The 22196-nt window shown below is 38.7% G+C and overlaps 1 protein-coding gene across 1 annotated transcript in view; it reads right to left on the reverse strand.

Annotated features, from left to right (window-relative positions):
- The window catches only part of Mesr6 (misexpression suppressor of ras 6), a 470406-nt gene that overhangs the window by 256317 nt on the left and 191893 nt on the right, over positions 1-22196 (reverse strand). The window lies entirely within an intron of this gene.

Here is a 22196-nt window from a genome sequence, read left to right on the forward strand (position 1 = left end):
ATAATGACGATTGTACTTTACAGAGAATCTTAAAATAGCTTCAAGAATACAAATACATTTGTGACTTAAACTTTCATTACAAAAAATGCAGCAATTTAGGAAAATCTGAATCGAATCTGCTCTATTCAATTTTCTAATACATAGTAGAAATTTAGTTTCACTTTATCTCAAGAACAGAAAACGTTCAAATGTCGGATTTTCATTTTGCGTTTGCTATGATTACGTTTTATCTCAGATTTCTAATAACGAAACTTGCAAATTAGGATTTATCAGAACTTATAAAACTTCCGTAGGGGAAACAAACGATTTGTACGTCGTACTCGAATTACTATTATCGTTCTGTCATGCCCTATCGCAGGGATTACTGGTGCTGACTGTTACTTGTCTACTTTATTGCCTACTGTGCCGCTGTGCTAGCACTATAATATGCTAATAGAGGGATGCTAGCCTCCCCCTGTAACGACGTATCCTGTTTACGAGAACCGACCCCATGCGTCCCTTTCGCGTTCGCGAGAACGTTACAAAGATCTTAGGAAGACTCGTATGAGCAGTGGTTAGCATGCTCGTGTATCGACAGGAAATATCTATTACAGGGGATGAAGTCAACGATGTATGAATCGACGAACATTTAGAACGTCATATTTCTCTGCAAGTTGGCATTCTACCTATTACTTTGATAATTCATAGCACTTTTCGTGATTGCAAATTCTACGCAAGTTTTACTATTACATATTCTTTTTTGTTCTTTGTACTTTCCTCTGTTTACTTTTTTAAAGTTTCCTTGTGATTCTTTCCTTAAACGTTTTTCTATAAATTTCTTTCTTTCCTTAAATCGTTCGCCTCTTAAATCGTTCGCCTCTTAAATAGGAATAGAGATTTCATTGTGCCGAGAGTAATTCGCAATTAAATCATCACCTTGTCGACAACCCTTGCTTTCAATTTACAATGGAAAATAATCGGAAAGAAGACCCAGCACCGAAGATAAAAACAAAACTGTATGACGCAAAAAAAAAAAAAACAGCGCTGTGAAAAAAAAGTTCATCCTATCATTTCTGCGCGTGTAACTCTATCGAAGTCGAGCACGGTCGCGTTTAACCGTAGAGCTGTAGCGCCGGTCAACCGTATCGACAGAGGAAACAAAGGCCGGGTAGTTGTTCCGCATGCCGGAAAATTTCGGTCCGATCTCCTCGTAGGAAACAGAACGAATGGGAAAAAAACCCCGGTCAGGGAAAAAGGAAGGGGCAAAAACACGGGACAAAATGTAGGAAAAAGAAAGAAGAAAAAATAGGGGTGAAATCAAAAGCGTCTCGCGTTGTTTGCACGCATCCAGGTTAAACGGGGATCGGTCGCGCGCGCACGATCATCCAGGCCGGACGATTGACCGAAGCGGAGCTGGGGGTGGTTTGGGGCTTGGTTACGGGCGTGGTGCACACGATAAAAATGGCGCTACGCCGGGGCGAGGGTGGCCTCTTTTATTCTCGCATAAATGCCGCGTGTGTGATGCACCCCCAACAGACCGCCCCGGTTTACTCTGCTGAAAAACACCGTTCACCTTTCTCTTTCTTTTCTCTCTTATAGACCAGTCTCCCCACTCTAGCCACCCCCTGTTCTGCTTTTCTGGTAGCGCGGGAACCCTCGCCCCTGATGCTGTTCTACCCTTCTCGTGATTGGGAGGCACGAGTTTCCCGCTTAACCCCCGAACAGCTTATTATGCGACAGACTCGGGATAGATGGATGGCACGAGAATGGTTTCGGGATTGTCATGGGGCACGTCGGCGACAGATCGAAAGGTTTTCGAAGGTTTCGAAGGATTGTCGCGTAGACGTCCAGTGACACCAAAGGATTTCCTTTGTTCAAGCGTAGGGTTGATTTTGGATTTGTATTTTCGAGAAACGAATCTCTCAATAGCCAAACTGATCAAGTTTCTTGCCGTTATTAATTATTAGGTAAATATAGAATTAATGATCGGCATCTCTTCGTAAATTTATCTATCCAAGGGATAAAGTTCCAGGGGAAATTTAAAAAAATAGTGTTCGTAATTGTTAGTTTTCTATGCGTTCCGGTTTATGCATCCGGCTAGTAAACGATTCAAATAAATAAAACACTATGATCATATATTAGTAGACCACACAAAGTCGAAGGATTCTACGATTTAAAAAAACAAGAAAATGAGAATAAATGTGTAAGAAACTTTTGCCGATACAATTATGATAGTCTCCAAACGGTGCTAATAAAATTACAAAATGTTTCGTATAACATACACAACGTGATCATAAAAGGTGTCTATAGATTTTCGAATGTGAAACGTGTCTATAAGTGTCTCGTAAATCTATGTACGCATTACAGGCGATGTAACGTTACATGTCAGGTGCAATGTTCTATCGAAGCGGAATTACATCGCATAAAGTATCGATCGGACGAACAATGAACGATTCCGTTGTAGAGTGCCGGACGTGGAATCTGGTGCGGTTTAATCTCGCGTTTCAAAGAGCGCTCTTGACGCTGTCATAACAATAAGTCGAATAGGGGATGCGTAGGAAGGTGCAATCAATAATTAAATAAACGACGAAGGTCGCCTCGAAGCCCGACGATTGATCGCGTGATGGGCCTAATGGGCGAGCGTTATGGGGTTTCGACGTTCGTCAAGCGCGCCAGGGGGACCGGAAACTTTCGTTCCTTCTTCGTCTCTGATGAAACTGCGGGTCGTTCCTTGCTCGTGACACGTTTACTTTGGTGTAAGCTGCTTCTTTAACATACTGTCTTATAAGAATTTTTATGAGAATTTTATATATTTGTGTTTGATGAAAAGGATTTTAGATAGATAAATCGGTAGAAATTAAAGAAGCATAGGAAATATCATAAGATTGAATCCCTGGTTGAATGATATTATTACAAAGTTGAACGATACAAAGATAAATGTTCACATTTATAAATTTAGCGTTTATATTCGATTAAAAATTATTATCGACCTGTTACTTGATACACTTCCCTACTTTAAATTCATGGTTCTACCTTCTTTATATACCCAAAAACGATCTTAATAATTTTTCCGAAACATTAAATATATTCATTTGATGATACAATATGCAATCACTAAAGTATTAAAAGCCCAATATTCAAACCAAGAAAAACGATGTACTATATAGCAATTTGCAAAGAAAAGACAATATTTCTCGTTCAAAAATATTTCATTATTCTGGGAAAAAATCGCTAAACTCTGTCATTCGCAACTCATATCCTCTGGACGAATTACAATCCCGCTCATTGCTTTGGGAACGCGCCATTCATCGACGCGAGACAGCTCGCGTTCGTGCGGTCAGTTCGGGTGAAAAAACGAGCGTCGGAATGAAAAAAAATCAGGGTTAGGCAGTCGACGGTGGGTATATAACACGCCCCTAACAATTCCATTTCCGGATGTGATAAACCGTACGATCGCGGCCGCGCAGTAAACCGATCGAACCGGACGTTACAGCGCGACGATCTCGCCCCGAAATTCGGATCGTTTCACGCGACTGTGGCTGACGCATTCGCGCGAACACGCGTGACCTCGCCTCGACAACGATATACCTTTTCTACGTATTCATCCTGTCGATTATCTGTTGCTCTGCATTTTTTTCGACAATTCGATTTCAATAACTGATGTTGGTAAAACATATGTTCTTTTGTAGAAGATAATTGAAGATTTTACTAAATTTTTTTATTTAAGCATGAACGTTCGTGTGAGGAGTAGCTTCTTCAAGAACTATGTTAATAAAATACTACTCTCAAATGGTAAAGTTTGAAATCATAAGTGCAAATAATTAAAATTCCGTGAGTATTCAGCATAGTGTTGTAAAGATTACTAGTAACAAATTACTTTTATATATGCGCTTGTTAATACAATTTAGGAAGAAATGTTTTAAACGATTGGTTTGTTTTCTAATTCCGTTTATGATCGAAGGAATTACATCGCATTGACGAGAAAGGGTGAGATTTGACAAATTTGACAGATTCGTTTAAATTTGTTACGGAAAATGAATTTCCAATTGCGATCGTATTATTTCAAAATAACAAGCCAACAGTAAAAAGAGAAATATTTTGAAAGATCATTTTACGACATAATTCTACAAATTTTCTATCACGAGTTACAAAACTTTGACCATCACAACAAACGTGTATTTATAATTTTACAACAAATATTCCACCGCTACTATCTCAACAATGTCCTCGCTGCAATACTTTTTCCTCTTGCAATTTCTCTACACATACCATCGTTAAAAAGAATAATATTTACTTTCTAAACTATACACACGTTAATGACTACTGTGTCTCGTAATAATTGTCTATTTACCAATTTCAACTTAAATATTCACAATACAGACGCATATATGTATGTCAAAGGAACACACGTTGCAATACCTATAGTTAGAGAAAGAGAGATAGAAAAGCAGGAGCACAGGGGGGGTGAATAGTCAGAGTATGGGTGAGATGACTATGCAATTGCATCGGCCACACCGTCACGTAGCTACGTTTACGTGGATGCCGGTAGACACGTATAATGGCAGTGCGCGCATCGTCGATAGTTATTGCTTTGTTATTGGACTGCCTGACGCGCAGCCGGCCGGCACCGAATGTTGGATTTCCCTTTATTGGAAATTTCCCGCGTCCCACTTCTGCGATTCCCCGATTTCCCGTCCGCAAATATAACTGGCGAGCCGTCACGCGTGCGATTTCACCCTTCCGCCCTCGCTTACCCCGTTTCTCCCCCTCGATTCGCCACCTTTGTCTTCCTCTTTTCTATATCCAATCGCGTCGAGTCCTCTCGATCTCGCTCGATAAGGGGTGGATATAAGGACAGTTTCGCGGTTTATGGGTGTGAAATAAAATGAAGTTGGATGTTTGGACGGTTGCTTTAGTTACGCGTGATTGATAGTATCGTGAATCTTAGTCTTTGTCTTTTCTGTTTGGAGTTGTACTGTCTTTAAGTAAATTTCATCTTTCAGGTGTTTTTTATTCAGACCGTTGCATCATTGGCTAGTTAGTTGGTGAATTATTTTGATTAATTCGATTAATTAGAAATTTTTCAAATTGAAGCTTTTCACTGATTTGATACGTAGAATTTTTTAAAGTAAGATTGTAGCTGTAAGATGTAATTCTTGTACATCTAGTTACGATACGGGAAAAATTAGTTGTAATTAATATAATATTCTGGTAATCTGAAACAATCAAAAATATCTTCATTCTCATCATCATTTGAAACCAAAAGATATGACGATCATTTATTTGATGTTCTTCATATTGATACCACAACCCAAACAAATAACAAGCCATAATATTCTAGCAATCTCAGACAATCAAAAAGGTCTTAATACGCGTCATCGTTTGAAACCAAGAAATCGTTTGAAAGACACGACGATTGAACAATTCTACTTTACATTCCTTTAAAACTAGGATTTAAATACATTATTTGTAATAACATTGAGTTCACTTCCTGAGCGAACATCCATCTTCTTCGTAGACCAAAACGATCGAGAGTTGATTTCCTCCATTTTGTGAAAATCTTCCGACCGATCCAATCACCGATGCAACGAAGAAGAGGGTGGGGTTGCACGTGGCTTAATTGATTTGATTTCGAGGGGTTTTCATCCCACTTTCGCTGTGTACGACCCTGCAGCCCTATATTAACGTGGCCCTTTCCCCCCACTTCATGGTGTTTCCCCCCATAGTTTTCGGAAAGGTCGACCGGGGTTCGAACATCGATAAACTCGGCGGCTCACACACTGAACGATGGTTTCCATCTTGTCATTCTTTCCAACTACGTACAGCATTCATCTGGAAGATGTATTGCGCGTTTAGAGTATTTGATATCGTCATAGGAGACTCTGTCATTCGATAATGATAATCGTGTCGCATTTACGGGTGCAGATATCGTTTCGTCGTTACGTCATTTAAATAGGATTAAATACGTTCTATTCTGCCAGTGATCTCTGGGATGACCCCTTGGCGATATTAATTAGAAATTGCAACATTAAGACGACTGCAGTGGTTGCTTATTCATTACTAGAGTTTTTATGGAAGTTTATATGTTTATGAACACGGCTATGTATAATTATGTATTTATGACACTCTCTAAAAATTGTAACAAGAGGCTTACGTCGAATATTTTACCATATTCTTGCATATTATGTAGACTATGTATATTTTTGTACATTTAAATTCCTCATAAATGCAGAAAAGTCCACGCTCTATTCGTTATCTAATGATATTTCCGATATCACATTTCAAAGATTATCTGTAGCAAATGTCACTTATATTATTATTATTAATATTCACCATTTATGTTATATTTCGTTGTCCTCTATTTTATGTAATTTAATAATTCTCAAAAATTAATTTCATTATACGATTTGCTAATTCTGAGAAATTAATTCTTAAAATGAGAATCTCAATAGTAATAATTTATTAGATTTGTAAAATTTGAAGATTCTAAGTGAAAGTAATTCTTGTTCTTGGAAGTGTCGACGATGGATCATATGAAATATTACTCATACATACATCACTCTAAAAATCCCCCAGTTTCCTCGTGTCTTCTAAAAAACGAAGGAAACGGTTGCAGATGATTCTTATTAGCATTTGCCTATCTACGCTAATGCGGTTTTTTGTTTTAATCGTAACTCGTTAGCAGTTCATCGTGGCAATCCTTCGAAAGGGTGAGTCACGATGGCCGGAAGTCGCCAAGGATGATTCACGAATCTGTCTGCTTGCAAAATCAGCACGAAAGCGATTTTTCTTCCGGTGGACTTGGCAAAATTATATCTCGCGGAAATATTCGGTGACATCATCGCGCGTATAATTCGCCCTTTCGATTCGCAACACAGCGATTGGTCCTGGTTTCGTCGAATGGAAATCGCAATGTGTTTGCAAGAGCCGCGAAATTTTGCCAGAAGACGCGTTACGCAACCCATGCGAACTTGCGCAACGAAATTCGCGAAATGAAACATCGTTTCCCAACGGTCTCGAAATTGAACGTCCAACTGCGGTTTAAACTTGCATTATTCGCAATTTGTTGCAACAGAAGAGCGTCCGTAATAAATACCGATTTTATGATGCAAGCAATATCTCTATCTATAAATCAAAATTTCGTCTTGTGCTATATTCCCCATAAAAATTTCGCGCTGGTGTTTAAGTATGAATTATTTTCTCTTGTCCGAGGAATTGATACGATTTCTTTTGTAAAATAATATTTCACCGACATTTTAAATTGAGAAATTAAAATGGAGGAATATTTTAAAATAATAATTATGATTATTAAAAAAAAAAAAAACAATCCTTCCATTAAAATTAACAAGAAGAATGTATATAAGTATACATATTATCAACATTTTAACGATGGGATGATTTTACCGTGAACAATGATTATGTTCAAATTTTTCAAACGATCGAGATATTGCTATAAAAACATCAAAACGCATACAGAGAATCTTTTCTATTATTTGAAAAATATGATACCTATATCTCGTGTTTATACATTGCAAACGATTATCTCACATAGGATGTCAATTGAGATGCTCCATTGCTAATATCTTAAACTATAGAACAATTAACAATTACAATATCGCAATCAAATTATTCTATAACAATTATATTCAAACACAATATCAAACATCTGAAATCCTCCAACATCTCACACTTCTGCACATCCTCCAAATCCTCCGATGTTCTCAACAAATTCCCCCAATTCCCGTAACTCTTTATAGAGAACCAGAAAGAAAATAACCTCCCCTAAGAACCATCATGCCAATTCATCTACCAAAAGGAAGACACGAAGAACACAGGTTCGCCGTTGGTGTTGCAGCCAGAGTTCACGGAGTAATTTTCAATATCCACCTTATTAGCTCGGAATAATATCTCGTCCCAGGAGCTTCGCCTCTCCCCAGGATTACACGGTGCTCGCTCGTTTCCATCGGCGAACGTGGCTGCCTCTAATACCGCTGCCACTCGAAACGAAATCTTATCCATATTTCGTGACTCGAAACACCGGGGATCGCGGACGACGAACACGCGGGACGGAAGGGGGCGAAGATTTCCGCGAGGGCGAGCGGAAACGCGAGGAATCCGCGCGTCGAGGGGAGCCAACGGCTCGGTTTCCTTCGTCCCTTCGACACGAGCCTCTTTCGTTTACGACCACGTAGGCGTTTTTACGCGCGCATCCTCGATTTCGTTCCCGGACCAACCGGGTATTAAAGTTCTGTTTTACGCGTCGACGTAACCCCCCGCCGTCTTCCGTTTTACTCTATTTCATCCTGTCGGCGAATCTCCTCTGTTTAAGGAACGAGTGGGATTCTTAGATGCCCTTTGAAGAGTTTCGTCATTTTTCGAGGAAGAACAGCCCCATCGAGAACCTTGGCTCTCGCTTGCCATGCCGAATATATTCCTCACCACGTCGAGTTCTCTCGACAAGTTTGATTGCCGCGAAGCGTCGGCGGATGTCAGCGTTTGGTTCGGACAAGATGAACGAGCTCCGCTTGAAAAGCGATTCGAATAAGGGGCGTTTCGTATGGGTTCACTCTCTCTCTCTCTCTCTCTCTCTCTCTCTCTCTCTCTCTCTCTCTCTCTCGGTTTCGTGCGTCTCTCTTTTTCGGGCCTTCGAAAGAGTGGGAGACTCGAGGGGGTCGTTCCGTTCGTTTGGATAGAATACTCGCTACTCGAGTGGCCTCCGTAATAAATTGGGAATCATTTTTTAAAGGTGACTGGCTGATACTAGTAGCCATAAGAGGAATCAATTTTTGAGAAAGTTCTAGGTTTCACAAGTTGATTAGGCTTTTTGATTAGGTCGATTATAAGTTGTTGATAAAGAATTAAACATTAGTAAAATATGTTTTGAAGATATTTGTGTTTACAAAAGAAGTCACTATAATTCTGTTGAAAAATAATTGTGGTTTCGTATTAATGACTCTAAGAAGCATCAGATTCATCGATATACATAAGTTCTTTGCAATTCCTAAATTTCATCAGAAGTTTCTAATATCTCGAAATTTGGTTTGAATAACGATACACATAATAGATAGAGCATAAAAATTCCCAAGCAATATATTTCTCATATAATGAATACAAAGAACAAGCTCGATTAAGAAGTCACTTGGAATCATTAAGAAAATTAAAAAAAAAAAAAAACTCTTTGAAAAACGAACCTCGAAAGTAGGCATTAAAAGATTCTCAAAAATATTCGTATCTCAATAGTCCAACACGAGACCACGACAAAACTTGAAGCAGCTACGAAGCACAGCAAGCAGTTAGCATCGAGCTCGTTGTGAAGATCATCGAAAGATTCTCGAGCTACTATTTCTCAGACTGGTTCGTCCCATTTGGCGACTACCCCCGTCCCCCATCGATATTTCCTCGTCGGTAAAGAGGAAGGATTCAGAGCGCGAGGCTCGTAACGCGGAGCAATTTCGCGGGGCCGAGCACCTTGCTATTCACCTTGAAACCGGTCCACGCCGAAGCTGCTCTTCGTTCAGAGGCCAGGGCCCGGCCGATCGAATCGAATCTTCATGTCCGATCTCTCGTTCACCCGCAAACGAGTTCCACCTCGTGCGCGGATGCGAGAATGATTCGCGAGTACCCGTGTTTACTTGCCGAGTCATCTTCTAAATTGCAGCGTGTTACGGGCCGTGTGTCGATCGTGGATCGATATTGCGATAAAAAGACGAGAAAAACATTATTGGCCGGCAGCGGCGTTCATCGTGCACCGTTCAAGTAGCCGCGAGCGGGTACCGATGTCTAGCTCTTGGCTTCGCGCTCGTTTTCCCGTTATTGCGGAGCTGCGCAACCGATGCCACCAATAACGCCGATATATCGTAAATTACATTCTAATTAACCGTAAATTTCATCGATGTGCAGATACCTTTTTACGTGTTCCGCGGAAATTAAGAAATTCTGAAGTTGTTTCTTATTTATTTTGACCATGTACGTTGATAGTTTCTGGCTGAATTGCGTTGGCTTCTTTTTTGGAATTTGATGCAGTTCGATGACCTGTTGGTAAGGCTGATTTTTTCTTTACTTTCTTTTTTAGAAAAAAACAGGCATCGATCTAGTATCTCTTACGTAATACAGATTTTTCAGACGCAAAAGGTCAATCGAATTAGTAACATGTTCTAATTAACGTTAAATTTATTCAATGTCGAGGTATAACGTGTTTCTTTGCAACGAAAAAAATTCCAGGATAGATCTAAAGTATTTGACGTATTTGATATAAATTCAAAATTCTTCGAATGCGTTATCTAATCTCTGAATTTTTTCTAGAAAATATCAAGTATTAATTTGATATCTGTTGAATGACATGACATTTTTAGCGGCTGAATTATGAGTCGAACATTTCAAATTCATTTTGTATTTCATAGAATGAACGATTCTAACGTTGAATGACTACAATATAGTCAACGACCGATTATCTCTTTGAACATAACTCAAAGGAAAGAAAAATAATGTTAAAAAAAGAGTGCACATTGTAATTCAATAATCATATTTCATCTCGTTAATGGAATCAACATTATAACAACAATTTCGAAAACACGATGTTCTAATTCTAAATTTCCTTAACCTCGAAATTCCAACAATACTATCCCCAACCCTTCAACTCTTAACCAAATACACAAGCTCTTTCTCTTTCTCTTTCTCTCTTGATCACAATAAATCGGTCCTGTAGAATCTAGAGTTTAGAACCACGTTGCTTGCCAAAATAATTTATCAACGTGATTCGCCTGGAAGGGTCAGAAGGAATCGCGCGGCGAGCAGAGAAAGTGTCACACGAATCTTTATCACGAGTTCGGTAGCGCGCAAATTGGCCGCGCTATCCACGCCACTATCATTTAACATCATCGTATATTACGAGCAAAGTTTGTTCGCGCGATCTCGAGGCTCCCCTTTCCTTCCTCATGCTGTTGCACTCGAAAAGTTCGCATCGGTTCGGTCCAGCATCGAAGAGGGAGAAGAAACGTGTAGAGAGGACCTCTCTGTTCGGGAGAGAGAAAGAGATCGGCCAGTCGCGATATATAATGCCGCTGGCATGACAAGGCGAGAGCAATTAGATGTCGCCGGATGCAGCTGCAGGCGATTGCGTCATCAGAGTTACTTTGCAACCTTGATCTCTCCGGAGGGGTCTCCGTTTCCCTGTCCCCCACCTCGAAGTTGCTGGCCTCCCTCTGCCAGGTCTCAGCGGCCACCGCCTCCTCCTTCTTCTTCTTCTCTTTCTTCTTCATCGTTTCCTTCTTCTTTTTCTTTTTCTTCTTCTTCTTCTTCCCATTCTGGCCTCCGTTACATTACAGCCCCCTCGATGACGTTTCTCGCGTTTTCTCGGTTTCTCGGTGAGATACGTTGGTCAACAGTCCGATGGAAGGAGGAAAAGAGTGATGACTGGTTGATAGAACTCAATGATTATCGCTGTGTTTGTTATTTCTAGCGGAAGGACAGTGAGCGTAGTTGGATCCTCAGGTGGGAGGAATAATTGATGAATCGTGCGATGTACACACGTGGCGGTTTGGTACATCTAGAACGTAGAATCTTCTCGTCGTTTCAGGTTTTCCTGATAGAAATACCGTCGTATTTTCGTTTACAATTTCGCTTATGCTTGCGTGCGGAATTGCACGTTCAAGCCGTACAATGTTGCTGCTGGACGATACTAAACGTATGGTTTATATTTGAAAGCGCAGCTGTCACGTTGATGTCTTTGAAATTCCTGCGTTTTGGATGATTTTACTCGATATCTCATACGCGAGATTAATTTTTCCAGTATATAAATCTTTATCGAAGTTCTAGATGTTTCTTCTTCAATATTTTTGTCCAATTACTTAGTCCGATATTCTCGATACATGTAACGTATCTTTGAATTAATTTTACAGTTTAAATACACCGACGTGCTTGAAATAGAATATGCTTTGCAACAAATATAGGCCCAAACTTGTTCTTAAAGATAACATTGAAAACGATGAAATTATTCGAAAAAATAATCGCTATAACGATATAACCACACCATTTTATTTGTCGGTAATAATCATACAGCTGATGAGTTTTATTTGCTGGTAATTACCTTCGGATAAAAAAGGGGAACAATTTCTTTCTTCTAGCATTCCTCTGAAATACATTTTCGTTGTAGGCAAGTTAGAAACAAAGAAAGACACTTGTTTCTTTAAAATCTAAAAACTCTCAAATAACTACTCGTTAGCGAACATAACTCTTTACTGATTAATGGCACGAAACGAATCGTCTGTTTTTTTTTAACGTCGAAGACGCTATTTTAGAAAGTTGATACGAAACGACCAAGTCCAAGTAGAAGGATTCCATTTTCTCCGACAGTTGCGTGTATTTATTAGAAACACGGCGTGTAAAATAGAATTAACTCGTAAATCTGACAGTCTCATGGCGTGACCCGGAAGCGGCCATCCAACTCGTATAATTTAGACGCCTATCACGCCAAGAGTCATTAAACAGTCCTCTAGTAGGAGTTCGAGATAGAAACAGGTGCGATTCTCGCGAGATATCACGAACTTAGACGCGTTCCATCCCTTTCTTCTTCTTTTCGTCTTGCTCGATTTTCCATTTAGCTACGAAACGGGACAAAAAAGCGCGACCAAACGAACGAATGACTCGGTTTTTGCCGCGCGCTGATGCTCCTGTGTCGTGATCCCCGCGGCGGAATCGTGGGACTCGTTAAACCGTGCCTTCGCTCAGGTTAATTATCCTTCCAGGCCTTGTATTTACTCTGCCTATGGGATTTTCTTGCCTGCTCGCGAGGAGAAAAAAGAGGAACGCCCACGGGGGGCCAGATTATCCAGGTCCTCTGCTATCTTCCTCCTATCAGACACGAACTTGGCTGATTCTTTTCTGCAACTTCTCCGTCGAAAAGAAACTCGACCACCTGTGTAAGTCGTAAAGGATTTCAGGAGCTAAAGTAGTGACCAGAATTGATATACGAATTTATTGTTTCTTTACTTGTTGGTGTTTCAGGATGGAATTTGACTCAAGTCTTCTTGTATCCATTCTCTTGGCTTAATCGTATTAAAAAAGAAAAAGACCGCTAAGAATTTCCTTAAGTTTGAAAAAGATATAGGAGAGATGCACGTTGATTCGTTAAATTTTTCAGTTAAAATGTTAGAAGTCTGTTTGTTTGAAGAAACAAGATTGTAATTGGAACGTAAAAATTCAAAAATTAGAAACAGAACCGTGTTCATAAAGTTATCTCTCTCACAGAAAACATCTAAAGATAAAATACGTAATTTTTCCTCGTTAACACTTCCTTTTCGTTTTTTTTTATAATTAATATTGTGTATAGTGCATCACAAGTGTCACATATAGTATCGCGTTATAAAGAAACGAGAAATTTAAAGACCAAGAGATCGAGACCAAATAGGCATTCACCAATTACATATGAACTGGTTGTCTGGCTTGGTTGTCCAGGCTATAATGCTTCAAACTGGTGATTGGATTTTTTATAGACTACCTTTGGTGTTTCTTAACACGTTAAGTACGAGTCAGTTTATAAAACGTTTAGGTTAATCGGTTGTTAAAAAGTTGGCCCATCAGTCCAGAACTGGAAGATATCACTTAACTGGGTAATAGAATTGGACGATCACGTTCGAAAGCGGCAGTCCAAGCCATAAAATTTCACGTGAGGACTTCGGACGAGCTAAAAGTTCCTGTATATCTAGTCGTTGGCAAAGTCACGTAGGCGTCCACCTAAATAAGGCTACGAAACACTTTCGACGTTAACCGTTCACAATTTGGAATTCATTAAAGACGCAACGTGACTCGATATTTTGAGTAGACGAGTTTCAAATTAACGATTTTAATGCAACAACCTTCGATCTTATCTGAACGAATAAACAACCGAGGAGATTTCTCAAAAAAAAAAAAAAGATCTATAAGACAGAACGGTGAATCGAGTAAATGGTGTTCCAAGCTTCGGTCGTATTTTTTTAAATGTTTATAAGCTTCGACATTCGTTGGGATCATATATGTTCCAATTTGACTGCTATCATTTTCAAGGTTAGACTTCATACGCAGCCTTAAATGAAATTTTAGAAAGCAGACGTAATATAATCATAAGAATTTTCTATAATAAGTGTTCACATATTTTTTCTACTACGGGTCTTTTCCTACGGGTTTTCCTATAGATTTCCTTTCATTTCGAGTCTCCACCCCATGGTATTAAATTTTACGACGCTATTATTATTTTTAAGAATCCTCGGTTTCTTTATAGCTGGCGGTTAAGAAAAAAACTGGTAGACGGCTCAGCTTGTTCGATGATTTTCAGCAAGCTTTCGTCATCGAGTCGATTCTGGCGACATAACATAGCTCTCGGAGGAAAGGACAAAGATTAGGGTAGGGGGAGGACGTATGGATGCGGGCGTGCAACAGAGTTTTCTTAAGGAAGGAAAAAAAGTTCCCACGGGTCGCGGAGAACTGCGGAAGAGGGATGTGTACGGGAGCACGTGTAGCGTGGCTGCGACAGCTTAAAGCTAATTCACACATGGCCGTCCTTGTTTCGTGGTTCTACCGTTTCAGATGCGTGCACGTTACGCGTGTTCCTTCGGTATGCAAGTGCGACTGCTAGACATCTGTTTGACGTGTTTGTTAGGCGATCTACAGCCATTCGTGAAGAGGGTTTCCGAGATGAAACAGAGACCCTCCGATCCTACGAGTCTCTCGAGTGCTTCACGAAATTAGGAACGCCGGTGGAAAAATAATTCTTCGATAGAAAAAGAATTTTTGAGATTCTTCGTTTGAGTTGGTTTCCGTTAATGAAAGCATTGGAGAATAAGAATTATAATACAATGTCATTCCGAGGATATTTTTTCATTCGAAGTAATAACGAAAATGTAAGTAATAGCAAAAAGATAATTTCCAAAATGTATCTTTTTATATTTCGTAGGAAAATTGAATTGTTTGTGTTTAGTCCTAATCTTGTTACTGTTTTAGGTTTTCAAAAAATGTTTAAAGAATCCTGAAATATTTATTAACGTCTGTATTACTTTATGCAATCGTTCGTTCAGTCACATCTTGGAATATCTTTTAATAAAAGCTAAAGTTCTGTTTGAAGAAGTGCAAGGGTGAAATTTTGATTGTATATAGAGATTCAATTAGTAGGAATAATAATTTGAAACTGCATTAAAAAATGATTTATACAAATGGATTAATCTTCTGTTCGCCAAACGTCTTCTTTAGCTAAACCAAACTATTAACTCTGATTCTTTATGAAAATTTCTGTTAGAACTCATAAAAGATAAAGAGAAAAGTAACTCGGTATTGATTCGAAGTTCAACGATGCAAAAATAGAAACTAGCAACTTCCTTCGTAAGCAAACAAAACACGTGTTAATCTGTCGTTGCATAAAGACCATCTATTTACATTTTATTTGACTTGATTGGTACAGCGGAAAGCCATTGCTGCCGGCTGTTTTGAATAATTAACCCAGCAACATCGATCCTCCGATTGCGTCCTTCAATGGAGGAAACAGCGGTGAAGGGATTATTTCTTACGTATTCGGGCGAAATTTGATTTTTAATCAACAGTTTTCTTGTAATTGTATTTTTTAAATTGATCAAGATATTGACGGCAAAAATGTAAAGATAGACTCGGAAGAAAAATTTCTAAGATCTCTCAAGACGTCAAGTTCTATCTTAAAATTGCCTTAAAGTACATCAGTTTCCGTATTTGCCTCCATTTTATCAAGAAAATAATCGAAGCAACTATTTAACGATTGCTCATCTGTGATCTCACTAGATGCAACACAAAGAAACAAAGAAAATTGTGTGTAAATTACCAGACGTCATTAGTTTTTCTCCACGCCAAATTGATTATCTTTTCGCGGTGATCTTTAAAAAGACCGCCACGAACACGTATTTACAACGATGGTCACGTCGCGCCTCACATGGCGAACTACGAAACGGTTTTATGTAAATTCTAATCGCGCAACAGTGATATCATTCGACTGACTCACTGGCGGCGGTCACGTTGATCGGACTAATGCATTTAAGTGCGAGCAACCGGCGGCCAGTACTATTAATCGTCCGGTAATCGAATCGCTCAATTGACTCGATTTTCCTTTGAACGCTGCATCGTCTATTGTGCACCGCCTCCTCTTCCTCGGGTTCATCAAAGGTGCGCCACGCGATTTATCCCGTCACGATGATATAACGTTCTATCGATATTTACGGATCTATGCACTTCCTCCTTCTTGCTTTTTAAAAGTTTCTTTTTTCATCTTTAAATACATCGTTGTTTCTCATTGCTGAATGGTCAAATGGTTATGTAAAGTAAGGGAATTGTGAAATATGAGAATATAATATGTGAGATGTGGATTTAACCGATTGTTTAAGCTGTCTCTGTGACGTTTGTGATATCGTAACGTTTTGTCCTTAAATTTGGAAAATTATTTTTCGTGACAGGAAGAATAAATATTTACTGTAAGTAGAATTTGATTTTAACGTTCTGAATGTTTTTACCAAAAAATAGCTACAGGTATTGTCATATTCTTCAAAGCAGAATTCCAATATGAAATATAATTTCCTCTCGAAATTATCATTAACGATTCAAAATGCTATTCTTCTATCGATCTTTAATTTCAAGAACCGCCTAATTCAACAACATCCAATTCAAATAAAAATAACATCGACAGCATATATCGTGAGATCTCAATAATCTCGGAACAACATTTAATTCGAAATAACGCTAACTTTTTTCATACTCTCCCAGAGAAGAGCATTAAATCTGTAATTAAAAACACTTATACACAACTGAAAAAAACATAGACGTAAAAATATCCATCAACCTCTCCTTTCACTTCGCGATCTCAATCAGCGAATACCAAAAACATCAAGGAAAAACACGTTTCTTACATCAGTATTTCGATTACTCAACAATATCTAAGAAACTTCCCAAGAAAGACTTTTTACACCGACTGTTCCGTCGTCATTCAGTCCAAAGACCGACGTAAAAAACGAACAAGAAAAATCTATGTTTTTCCCTGCTAGGTAGCAGCACGATCTCGATCACGCTCTCGATCCCGATCACCGGCGATCCACGCCGGCTCTCCTTCCTGTCCCGTCTCCCTTTCCTCGACGTCTTCTTCGTCTTCTTCCTCTCGGACATCGTGTCATTCTTCACCGCCAGGGGCGTTAGTGTCGCCGGTGGACTCGGAAGAAGGAGGGGAAATCAGAGGGCCGTGTGTGTCTTCACCGTCGTGTGTGTTTCTAGCCGGTGCCCCTCGAGACTCTTCAGTGCTTCGCGGGCCTTCGTGGCGAACGGGTTTCACGAAATCGTTCCAAGTCTCGTCCAACACGATACTTCTCTTCTTTTTTCCACAAATCAAACTCCAAAGCCGAGAATCCAAAGAGTTTGCGTTCGCCGTTCGTGTGTTTAGGATTCGTCGCTGATGTTAAGACACGAGCACGAGCAACGTGTGTCATTTCGTCCAACGATCTTCGTTGCGATCGGATAGAATCGGTTACTGGTCCTTGAATGGGAATTTATCGGTACACGTTCGCGAGATCCATCGTTGGATCATCGATGATCGAAAAACATATCGTTCTTCTTGTTCTACGTCACGCGTACAAGAATAAAATTAAAGAAAAAAAGGAGACTCGAACGTAACTTGGAATAAAAGTTTAAACAGAAATATAAATTTTTCGGATAGTAGTTTGAATAAAGATCGAGACTTTGTACGAAATCGAAGGTTTACTACGCGATATTTGTGATAATCGGGGCACTCGATTTCCTCCACTTCGTGAGGAAGCAAAGGAAGAACTGTCGGTGTGGTTTAAACAGTGTTTAGTGTGAAACAGTGACAAAAGTGATGAAAAGTACTCCAGTCGGTGTATGCCGAAGAAGATGAAGAATTCGTCGAAGAGATAGACACAAAGGAGATTATACGAATCTTCAATCGGTACGATATGTACTCATATATGGTAGAGATCCAGCAGCGAGGTATAGAGTTCCTACGTAGTGTTCAGAAAGTAGGAACTTCATACCGTGCTCTTGGACTTGCCGAAAGATCGTCGAGCAAATTGTATAGCCGGCCGGATATCATGTACTCGCTATATATTGTGGCGTCGAGTGAGAGAAATGAACGAAACGATGCGCGGGGGATCGATGATGGAAAAGTACCGGCGGACGTAGTCGGAGGAGACCCGATAAGCACCCGGGGATTTATCAGCGATCGCTCCATCAAACGACCGTTCCAGGATGCTGATTTTGTCGAAGTAAGTCACGTTGCGAGAAACGAGCCCGTCCAGAGAAAACGTAGCTTTTTCCGCGAACAATCGGCTCACGTTGCCAGCCAACATCGCTTGCGTATCCAATCACGCTAATTTTCTTAAGGCAATGATTCATTCCACAGAACGAGTTTCCTGAACAATTTAGATGGACGTTTCGACGAGTTCAGAATATTTGTTATATTGGTACTTTTCTGTTGTTCTTTCTTTCAATTATTAGCCAGAATGATAATTTAGAGCGAACTGATGGAAGATTTAAAACGATCAAGGTAATAGTTCGAGTTCCAGTAAATAATTTTGTAATGGTTCTTCCTTTTCCTTTCGATTAAGGATTTCATGAAATTCGTATGATGAAAGATTTGAAAAGATCAAAGTAGTATTTCTGAAGAGACGAAGCAAGTAATGTTAATCTTTTCTTATATCGATACTTTCTTCCTTTTTTGTTTTACTCTGAATCGCGAGCTAAAATATTAACTCGGAGTGAATTAATGAAATTAGTAAAACGAAAGATTTAGAATAACCGAAGTAGACGATGATCGATAGAATTTTTGAAAATTCCTATTTATTGGTTCGAGAACACTCGATTTTGATAATCTTAACAGGTCGATTTCATTCATATCAGAAAATCTAAGAATTTTGCTTTAAAAAGATATTTTTACTTAAAGAAAGATTTGCGTTAGAAACAAAGCAGGTTGAAAAACGTGCAAAAATGAAAAAAATGAGTAAGGAAAAGAGGAGAGAAAAAAGAGGAATTGGTTATACATATTTGTATATCCAAAAATAGTATGCTGAGGTTCCTCGGTTACCAAGCAAATATGCGATTTCAGGTTTCATTTTAGACACGAATGGTGGATTTTTCTGTAACTTTCTTAAATAGTCGTTGAACGTATAAATATCTTACTGAAATATTATTGAAGAAAAGAAATAACATATTTGGAGCACGGATGGATTTGATTGGTTCGAACGGAATTTCAGAACGCGAGCTATTCTCGTCGAATCGTATGATATGTTAGAAGGTATAAGAAATCCGTCTGGGGAAATCGAGAAACCGTCGCGATTAATAATTACCGATTAATTATCGATTCGTCGCGTCGCCTGACTGTGCACCACATGACCCTGCCTTTTACGCGAGCACCGCGAAATCGAGGCTATCTTGCGCATCGAGCCGATCACTCGCCAGCATTTTTCTTTTTATAAAATTACACGTGCAACTTAGTTTCACTAAATATTCAGATATTTTTCTAAATATTTGTCAAACTATTCTAGAACCATTCTATTTTGAATGTTCATTAAATACGTAAAAGAACGAAACGTATGAAAATATAAATAAAAAGAATGGGATATTTCTTTTTGATAGAATAGCAAGAATAATATGTGTTTTGTAGAATATATATCATAGAATCGAGCTAAAATATATTTAACAAACTCAGAATTTAACAAAAATATTTGGGAAATGCAGTACGATATTGTAAATTGAATTCGAAGGAGAATAAGATTAGAAGGAAGCAGACAAAATTTATATTTCAAAAAGCGTAATAAAAACACGCTTTTATCGGTTAGATACTCTAAATCTATTGGAAGAACAATGTTTTACGAAATTTAAGAGCTATGGTAGGAAAATATTTTGGAACTGGTTATTGGAGAAGTAAATACGGGATGCAAATATTTACGAGACAGATTTCTAGGAAGAGACGTCTGCAGCGTGCAACAATCTCTATACGTATGGCATTGAGTTTTCAAAACTTTACCGTGAACTACTATGTAATATGTACCAATTCTCAATGTCTTATTATTGTATCTCAGATCTTTAATGTTAAAGACAATTTTGTGTGATTATTTTATAAATATACAGAAATACAATTTTTTTTCGTCTAAAAAAAAAAATTCGTTTACAGAAGTAAGACAAGAAACGGATTAAAAGTAAAGATCGTAGATCGCGTTACACGAGCAAAGGAATTAAAAATATGTAAAAAATTCACCACTCTGGTACCAAAAGAGCTTGATAGAAAATACAAAATTGCCAATCAACCCATTTGTTCTCCATCAAAAGTTAGAAATGGAAGAAGAAAAAGACGAAAGAAAAATTCGCAACAGAGGAGACGAATAAATTGCCGCGAAATCAATATTTCCGCACGAAGAGGCGGCTAACAGATAAACGTATTGACGATTCGCGCGTTCTCGATAAGCCGATATTTTTCTTCGATTAACGATAACACCATCGATCTACCATCCCCCTGGCCAGCTACACTTATCATGTAGCCGAGTCGACCAATATTGACAAACGTCAGATAGAGACCTATCTGACGATTTCGAGTATCCACAGTGACTGGAACAACAAAAATCGCCTTCATCCATCATTTGAAAAAATCAACATGAAAATATAAAAAGAAAATAAAGAAATCTTTTTACCATAGCTTTCTATGTATATAACTACGTATATAAATTGCCTCTACGCCTTCTATATTATATACTATGGGGTAGCCGAACAACCATTCGAACCAATATTGGTCCCGATCGATGTTTGCATGCGGTGACAGGATTATGTTTGACTCAGCGAATCAGTGCCACGGCCATTTGTCACCTCGAGATTAAATAGAGAGCCCAACTGTCTTGGAGGAGCGAATGGGGCATGGTACAAGGGTGATTATTAGGCGTCCCTACCCCCAGCCCACCCCCATGAGGTTGTGTTCGCGCCTTCTTCTTTCTTTTTTTTTTTTTTCCTCTACGCTAGTTAGCAGCGTTACAACCCCTATGGAGATAAGACATCTCTCGCAGAGAGGATCCTGGTCCCTGGTCGTTGAATTAGCATGCGTTGGTCGCGATGATATTTTTCACGGTGAGACACGTACGGTTTCCTCGACAAATTGTCGCCGTTTATGGGCTCCAGATGGATATTTGCATGAAGGGCGAGTCCGGCCCAGGCGCTTCCCGAGTTCTCTGAACGTAGCACGTCTCTACTTGTCTCGTCGAAGTCACCTATGATCGAGATGGTTTATTTCGGAGACGCTGAAATTTCTTCGTAGTGAAATTTTTATATTTTCGAGTAAGTGTTTTTAATTAAGAAAAAGATAGTCAGTTAAATTGACAGTGTCCTTTAAACATTTGAGGTACAGATACGTGTTCTTTTCGATGGATGTTAACACATGGCTGGTTTATTTCGCGAGCATCGGCGTTTGTTTGATAGCTAGACTTTTAAGTTTGATATTGAGCGAGTAGAGTATGATATGTGATAATTAAATTTAGCGTCGTCTAAAAATCTTGTAGATTATAGATTAGGTTATAATTAGAAATGTATCTGAATCTTTTTGTTACTTCGTTAAGGTTCATAGGTTTTTCAGTATTTTGAGACTGAATCACGAAGCAATTTTCGAGGGAAGATAATGAAGATATCCACGAAGAGATTACGACGGTGTAGACACTCATAAAAAATTTTAGTTCAGCTTAGATACGGTAAAGAACTGATAAACTCAAGTATTAACCCAATCTAAACCACTTTTTACTTTATCTCGTACAGTTGCATTTCTGGTTTTATCCTTATCCCAAGTGGTTCCAAATTATCGGATAGGCTATTTAGATTTTCATCATTAAACAAGGAATGGAAAATATAGTCGATTTAATTATGTTTTTATAAATCAAAAAATAAAAATTTATACTTTTCTTAATATTTAAAAATCTCTTACGAATCATTAGAATTAATTGATAATAATTTGTTCATTAATTTGCATTACTCTATTCTCCAAAAAACGACTTCTGTGAGTGACCAAAAAATGATCAAAAAATCACAAAATTACATATTTTAAATCGTTAACATCGATATCTTTCCCAATGTAAAGAATAGAAGTACTAAAAATTATTCCAGTCGATTGAAATTACAAATAAATTTTTTCCACTTAAATTACTTTCAGTACCCTTTCATTCAATCGGATGCTCTATTTTCAATGCCTTACCTTT

Source organism: Bombus fervidus, chromosome 2 (genome assembly GCF_041682495.2).
Source record: "Bombus fervidus isolate BK054 chromosome 2, iyBomFerv1, whole genome shotgun sequence".
In the NCBI taxonomy this organism is placed as follows: Eukaryota; Metazoa; Arthropoda; class Insecta; order Hymenoptera; family Apidae; genus Bombus; species Bombus fervidus.